Here is a 7,982-nt window from a genome sequence, read left to right on the forward strand (position 1 = left end):
TTTGGATTTATCCAGCTGTGCCTGGCTTGCGTCTGGCTGCTGTGCTCAGCTCTTTCCTGCTGCTGTCCTTGAGGGTGAACCTGTTGTGCCCCTCTGGCAAGATGTTCTGCTCCTGGACTAGCCTGGTGGTTCTATCCTCTACACTCTCTGCAAGGATTGCAGCTGCAGGGTTACACCCCAGGTATGTATGCCAGGCCTGAGCTGAGCCTGAAGGGGAGAAGGTGGAGTAGGGGTTAGAGGCAGCTCTCCTACACACTCACTGGGTCTGGGCTAGGACTGGGTTTGGGGGTTCCCGGAACAAGGCAGAAATTCCTACTTGTCGTGCGGGGTGGGGGAGGTGCTGCGGAGTGGTGAGGGGTCATCCCAAGCAGGTGGAAGAGGGTCTTGCCCACGCTGCACCTGGGCTGGGACCAGTAGTTGGTCCTGCTGGCGCAGGGTAGCGGGTAGCTGGAAGCTCTCCCACACACTCACCGGACCTGGGCTAGGACTGGGTCTGGGGGTTCCAGGAATGCGGAAGAAATTCCTACTCTGCTGGCAGGGTGGGGAGGTGCTGCGGAGTGGTGGGGGGTGTCCCAAGGGGGTGGAAGAGGGTCTCACCCATGCTGCGCCTGGGCTGGGACCCGAATTTAGCTTTTAAAGCAAGCATTCTTAGCCCTCAAAGGTGGCATAAGGAAGAGGCAGAATGGTTTTCTGCTTTTGGGAGATTCCTGGGGTAGGTCAGGATAAAGAGGAGATAAAAAATAACCTAGATCTCAGTTACATGAGGAAATACATTTTCCTTATTTGGTAAGCCTGCAAAATTAACAGTTTTTGTTACTTGCCACTAAAAGCACCATTGAATAGTGTACAAATTCCAAATTACTTGGCATGCCATAGAAGGATTTTTATCATCTGACCCTATTTTACTCTTTGTTCACATTGCCACTGTTTTGTCCTCTGGCACATTAAGCTCTTGCTGTGCCACCTGGGTCCCCACCATTACATCTCCGTTCCTCTCCAAGAGCAGGTGACCTGCTGTTCCTAGTGCTCCTCTTGTCTTTCCTTGTTGCTCACCTTTTCCTCACCTGAGTGTCTCTGGTAGTATTTTATGAGGTTGCTTTCTGTCCCCCACCCTTTCTCCAGCAGCCTGAGCCTCCTGAGAGGACAGACCATATTTGTTCCCTTCTGTTTCCTACAGAGGTCACAGCAGTGCCTGGCACATCATTAAATATTTGCTGAAGGGGTTGATGCGGGAAGTGGGAGAAGCAGCCAGCGGGGCAGAGCCAGGGTGCTGTGCACACACACGTGTTGTCGGAGTCTGTCTGGACGTCTGTGTCGAGGGGTGCATGAAAGGGTGACTGTGTAGGATCCACATGTGAACAGCGGGAGGGGGCTTGTGAAGGAGTCTGCCATATGATCGTGTATGAAAGGGACTCTGTTCAGTGACTGTGGGCAACTGTGAGGCAGTTTGGGAAGGAGACCCTGAGGACACAGCCAGGACAGACAGGAATGCATGGAGAGACTTCTGATGGCTCAGCCGCAGCCCATTTCCTCCTGCAGTCCAAGCTTTGCATTCTTCTCATTCTCAGTCACCCTAGCCAAGTCTTGCACATCTCTTTCAAAGACAATGGAATTTAATGAGTCAAATCGTCCCTGATAATAAACAGATCATTACCTGCTATGAATGGAACACAGGTATTTTTTAAACACATTTGTTTTTTACACTCATTCTTAGACTCACCTAAGAAGTCTGCAAATTCCTTGATGCTGAAAGATTCGTGAATGTTTGAGGTTTGTTTTTTGGATGGAGATGTCTGACTCCCTCTGAGTAATGAGGGATTGATACAGTGGCTCAGGCTAGAAGTTACTTGACTTGAAAGTAGTCCAGGGACCCTTCTTTTCTGCCTAGTTTTCCAAGCTCTGAAGCAGTGGCATTTATTGACTTGGGGTGGCTGCTTTTATTTTCATTGGTAATGTGGACTCCATTGCTAAGAACTTCATTCAAGGACACCTGAATAGCCTGCCCAACAAATAAAACCAAAAAGGAAAAATACCCAGCAGCCTCAGTGAATATTCAGAACCACCCCACAAGGCCTCATGTTATAAATGGGGAAACTAAGACTTAGAATAATGATGGCAAATCTTTTAGAGAAAAGTGCCCAAACTGTAACCCAAAAACCAGTTCTTTATAGACTTCTCTGTAGTTGCTGTGGAAAATAATTTCTGCCCAAGGGATGTGGGTTGCAGACCAGGAACAGATTCTCTGGGGCAGTGATAGGGAGAAAATTGTTCCCTCAGAGCTGAACCACATGCAGCTCCAGTGGCCACACAACAGGCCTAAGTGTCCATCCCCAGGATCAAGGTTGAACTGTGTGCAGTAAGAACTAAAAATGAAAGCTGAGCCAGCTGGGGAGATAGCTCAGTAGTATAAGCACTTGCCTGGAAAGCACAGGGTCCTGTGTTCAATCCCTGGTACAGCCAAAAAAAAAAAAAAAAAAAAAAAAGCTGACCCAAAAACACTGCCAGACCTTGGCTGAGTGAGAGGCATCTCGGTGCGTGGAGATTTCTGGTCATTGCACCAAAAAGTAACCTAATGGAAGCAGATGAGGGAAAGGGAGGGAATGTTTCTAAGTGCATCATCATTCATTGCCATGAAGCTCATGCACCTTTGTGTGACCATCACAACCAATCACCTCTAAGACATCCCGCAATGTACCCCTTACACTCTGAGTCCCCGTTTCTCCTCCTCTGGCTTCTGGCCACCACATTCTGCTTTCCTCACCTAAGTGGAATTATGCTGCATTTGTTCCTTGGTGACTGACTTGTTTCACTTAGCATGATTTCCCCCAGGCTCACTGAAGTCATAGTGTGTGGGACAACTCCCACCCTATTTAAAGCTAGAGAATTTCTATGATCTGCGTTCTGTTTATCCATGCCTTCATCCCACAGTAGTCACAAAACTACTACAAATGTGGATGTAGCAGTGCTGGTCATTATTGTGATGAATGTGGATCTTTTTTAGGTTCTGCTCTTAATTCCCCAATATAATTATTAGTTATATAGTCATTTTACAAGGTAATGGTTTCATATGATATTTTCCTACAGGCAGATCATAAACTTTGGTTGTATCTACCCTCCTTGTCCCCTCCTGTTGTCCTGTTCCCCTTTCTTAATAGTCTCTCTTCTACTTTTATGTAGTCTTTTTTCCCTATAAATTCCATATGTTAGAGAAAATGTGATAGTTGTCCAAGTTTGACTAATTACACTCACCAAGATGAACTTCAATTTCATTTATTTTTCTACAAATGACATAATTTCTCCTTTCCTTATAGCTGAATAATATTCCATTGTGTATATATGTAAATTTTTTTCCTCCATTCATCTATTGCTGGGCATTTAGGCTGAATCCATAACTTGAGTATTTTTAGTAGTGCCACAGTAAAAGTGGGTATCAAGGTATCGCTACAATATGTTACTCTGATTCCATCCAGTACATACTAAGGTCATATTGTAGTTCTACTTTTATTATTTTGGTTTTGTATCTTTGTTTTGTTTTTGAGACAGAGTCTCCCTATATGTAGAAAGCAGCGGAAGCTAGAAATACTTTGGTCTTGAGAAAAACATATTGCCTGAATCAATTCTAGTCATTAGTTGCTGGGAAACCCTATGTTACATGATGCTAACTTCAGTAAAAGTATAAATAAATGCTTCCACTATAGTTCCTCAGTTATTTTCTCATCAGGAAAGAGACCTCCACTTGACCTCAGCTTTCACCTCTTATCTATATTTTTCTAATCCTCTTAACATTTTTTCCCTTGGGTCATTGAGAGCTGTGTGGGTTGAAGCACCTTGTACTACAAGCTGGCCTTGAACTCATTTATATAGGCCAGGCTGGCCTTAAACTCATTGTGATCTTCCTGTCTCAGCATTCAAGTGCTAGAATTATAGATGTGTACCATCATGCCTTGCTCTACTTCTAGCGTTTTGAGGAACTCTCATATTGATTTCTAGAATGACTCATTTACATCCCCTCCCATCTGTATCTTATTGTCTAGATAATGTGTTGGGAGGACCTCGATTGGTTCCAGAAGCTCGGCATCCTCTTTATTTCCCTGGCTCTCTGGGCTGTTCTTGCCTTCCCCGGACTGTTTTCCTTCCTGAACTTTTGCACACCCTCCTCTTGGCCTTCACAGTTTTCAAGTTGTTGATCAGCTCCCTGATTCTCATGGTGACTGCTCTCGCTTCCCTCTTCCTGTTCCTTATTGTTATGAACATGCCTATCCTTAGCCTCCTCTGTGGCTTCTGAGTGGACCAGCCACAGTACAGGCCAGCCATTGAAGGGATCGATCTCCAGTTGCCTTCTGAGTGTGACATGGCTCCTCTGCTGGCTGTGGACAGCAGCCACCTCCCCAGTCCCCACATCCTCAGTGTCTGACTCAATGTTCTTCTCCTCTCCTGTGGCAGTGAGTGGCGTGCACACCTGGGTCGTGTTGTCCTCAGTGTCACATTGGTCATCCTTACCCCTTTGTAGAATGTGTGTGTCCTCTTGTTCTTCAACAGGAGGGAGGTTGACAGCCATAGAATCTACAACACATCCTTCCAGAAGGGTTGTAGTACCCTGACAGGCATACCCATTGGAGGAGATCTTGGTCTCTCTGGGGAAGGTGAGGGAGGCTTGAGGTCACCCCTGTGAGGGTCTGCATGGAATCCACTTTGAAATGGGGCTGCTCTGAGTCTGAGCAGTCACTGTGGGGTCTGGTTGTCATGGAATTATGGAGTATGTCTTCCATCTCTTTCAAGTCCTGAGGGTTCAGAAGAAGGTAAAGAAAAGATAGAAGAGTCATGTACTTAAGTAATCCACAGGGGTATTTTGTTTTGTCTTGTTTTAATTTTTTGGTACCAGGGATCAAACTTGGGACTTGCACTGGCCAGGCAGGCATTTATGCCACTGAGCTATATCCCTGGCCCCTCATCTACTTAATAAAAGACAAATATTTGTTCTGACACACACATGTGTAAAAAGTACACACACACACACACACTCACAGTCTTCAGAGCCCTGCCCTTGTGGCGTCTCACCTGAAAGATAAGCTTTAAATCTCACACTCTAACAAAAAGACATCAGAAATTCTTCAGAGTTTGAGTCTCTGTGACCAAGAGAACAAGTCTGTGTGCTGTGACCACTGGTTACCATGGTGACAAGAACAAAGTCAGAATGGAAGATGGAATGAGGAAAAAGGGGCAGGGGGCAACAGAGTCTGTTCACATTTTTATAAAATATTTTGTGCACACACCTCTCTCTAAAGGCTAAAAGCACTTCCCTTGTTGGCATAGGCATAATGACATGTGTGGGTCACTTCCCTCTTTTATTGTGGAGTCTAAGAGGATCTGAGTCCTCAGGGAATTCATAGCCTCTCTGACGAGATGCACATGAACTCCCTAGTAGAGACCAGGGTATCAGTACAGCAGAAGAGCTTACAAAATATCTTGAGAGGACTTAGAAGAGCAGGTCCTGCAGGCAGGCTAGGTAGAGTGTGTAGGAGACCAGTGCAACCTGCCAGGGTGATGCCTTAGGTAGGAAGTTATGAAGTAGTCTGGAGGCAGCATGGTGGCACAGGCTATATACTCTTGAGGGACTGAGGAGGAGGAGGAGGACAGTGAGCTGAGGCCTACTAGACCACATATGAGAACTAGTCTCCACACAAACCTACAGACAAAAGATAGATGGTGTGTGTGGGAACCTGTATCTATGTTCATTAATTTCTATCCCTGTCTGTCCTGGTATTTCTGTGTGTGGGACCGATGGACATAAATTCAGACATATAGCATATTGGGGTCTTATGATAGTCTTATGGGGGTATGTCTTCTGTCTCAATTCTTGAGGCTTCAGAAGAAAGTAAAGAAAAGATAGAAGAGTTATGTACTTAAGCAATCTACAGATTTTTGTTGTTTTGTTTTGTTTTGTTTTTTGTGGTACTGGGATTGAACTTGGGACCTTGCACTTGCCAGGCAGGAACTTATGCCACTGAATTATATCCATAGCCCATCCTTTAAGTATTAAAAGACAAATATTTGTGCTGACACACATGTTTCCATGTGCACACATTCACAGACACACCCTCTCCCAGTCTTTCCAGAAAGCTTGCATCTATTTACATGGTTGTCATTCCATCAGTTAGTGGTGTGTTTGGCCAACCACTTCCTATGATGTTATGGCATTAAGTAGGTGTGCAAGAGTGTGAGCACACACAGTCTCACACTTTCCTAGGCTGCATTGCCATGCTCTCATGGCAGCCTACCTGATAGACAAGCTCCAAAAGTCTTCACTCTTGAACTGGTGATGTGAAAAATGCTTCAGAGTTTTGAATCTCTGTGGCCAACAGAGTTCTTGTGACTGTCAGTTACAATGGCAATGTTGGAATCCTGGAAGAAAAGAAAGAGGAAAAAGTAGTAGTAGACTGCAGGATCTAGCCCCATGTTTCAAATTTACTCTTTTTAAAGATGTGCAGAATACAGAATATCCTTTCTGTTGGCAGAAGTACAAATGCCATGGGGGTGGCTTCCTTTTGTTGTGGAGTCCAAGACAATCTATGTCCCCAGTGAATTTAGAGCCTCCTTGAGGAGCTGCAAATCATTAGTCTAGTAGAGGACAAGGGGTAAGTGTAGCAGGACTTATAAATAATGTCACATGAAGAAGTAAATGGGATAAGCACTTGTCTGGCAAGTGCAAGGGCCTGAGTTCAATCCCCAGTTCCGCAAAAAAAAGAAGTAAATGGGACTTCATGCAACCAGGCTGGGTATACAGAGGAGAACTAACTTCTGGGAAGATGGATACCTTCCAATCTGAAAGCTTATGGAGGAAGTAGTAGGGACACAGCCATGGTGGGGCATCCTGAAATCTTACCACTTGGGGGACTGAGGATGGAAGTGTGTTAATTTCCAGGCCAACCTTGTCTACACAGAAAGACCTGGCCTCATACGGAATCAACAGAGATTGTAGGCATTAAGGGAGAACTATAACTCACACCTGCTAGATGTTACATGTGCTAAGATTATGTCCTCTAAAACTGAAGAATGCATTTCAAAGAACAAGGCAGGTTAAGAGCAGCAAAGGTTTATTGAGTGACAGGAGGTTTATTGAGTGACAACCCTTGTCACCTAGGTCCTTTGTCAGGCATAATTAATATAGAAATGTCATAATGTGGGCGCAACATGAGTCAAACTACAATCAACCTATAGGATCAGAACTATAGCCACTTAGCTAATCTTTTTTTAATGTATTTTAAGGAAGGGTGTTCAGGATCTCACTACTAGATCAGACTCATAGTGTTTCTTCTGTTTACAGCTTCCCAAGTGCTGGGATTACAGGCATGTGCCACCATGCCCATCTCAATTGCCATCTCAGTGTACCCTGGGGGCGGAGCTGGCACAGCAGGCCCAGGGATTGAACCTCCAGCCCCTGTGCCTGCTTGCAGGCACTATAATCCGCTGAACTATTTGGCTGGCCCCACTTAGCTAATATTGATCCAGTAGGGAAATGAGTCACATAGCAAGGATACATCAAAAGAACAAAGGCGTGTTTGGGAGGGGAAGCATCCAGATGCCCTGATCACCCACCCGGGTAACTGGTGCCAATCTGGACTGACTGGACCAGGTGGTGCTGATTACGGAATCCTCCCAAGTTACTGTTTTTCTCTTATAGAGGAATGCAAACCTGACCATTGCATTTCTACCTTGAGGCCTAGCCTTTTTCTGAATGTATTTCCTGCCACAATTAAGCTTCTTCTGATCAGTCTTGGTGTGAAATTCACTTTGCTAGCAAATACAATAGCTACTCTTGATTTTATTCCAATTTCCTGTTACATGGGTTATTGTTTTTCAGCCTGTAAGTTTCTTTTTGAGGTAAGTGTGTTTCTTTCTTTCTTTCTTTCTTTTTTTCTTTCTTTCTTTTTTTTTTTTTTTTTTTTTTTTTTGCAGAACCGGGGATTGAACTCAGGCCCTTG

The 7,982-nt window shown here is 44.8% G+C and overlaps 1 pseudogene; it reads right to left on the bottom strand.

Moving 5' to 3' along the window:
- LOC111814472 overlaps window positions 1-4,558 on the bottom strand; it is a 23,464-nt pseudogene extending 18,906 nt beyond the window's left edge.
- Window positions 4,559-7,982: the final 3,424 nt, after the last annotated feature.

The sequence above is a fragment of the Octodon degus genome, unplaced genomic scaffold (genome assembly GCF_000260255.1).
Source record: "Octodon degus isolate 3935 unplaced genomic scaffold, OctDeg1.0 scaffold00324, whole genome shotgun sequence".
NCBI classification, from domain to species: Eukaryota; Metazoa; Chordata; class Mammalia; order Rodentia; family Octodontidae; genus Octodon; species Octodon degus.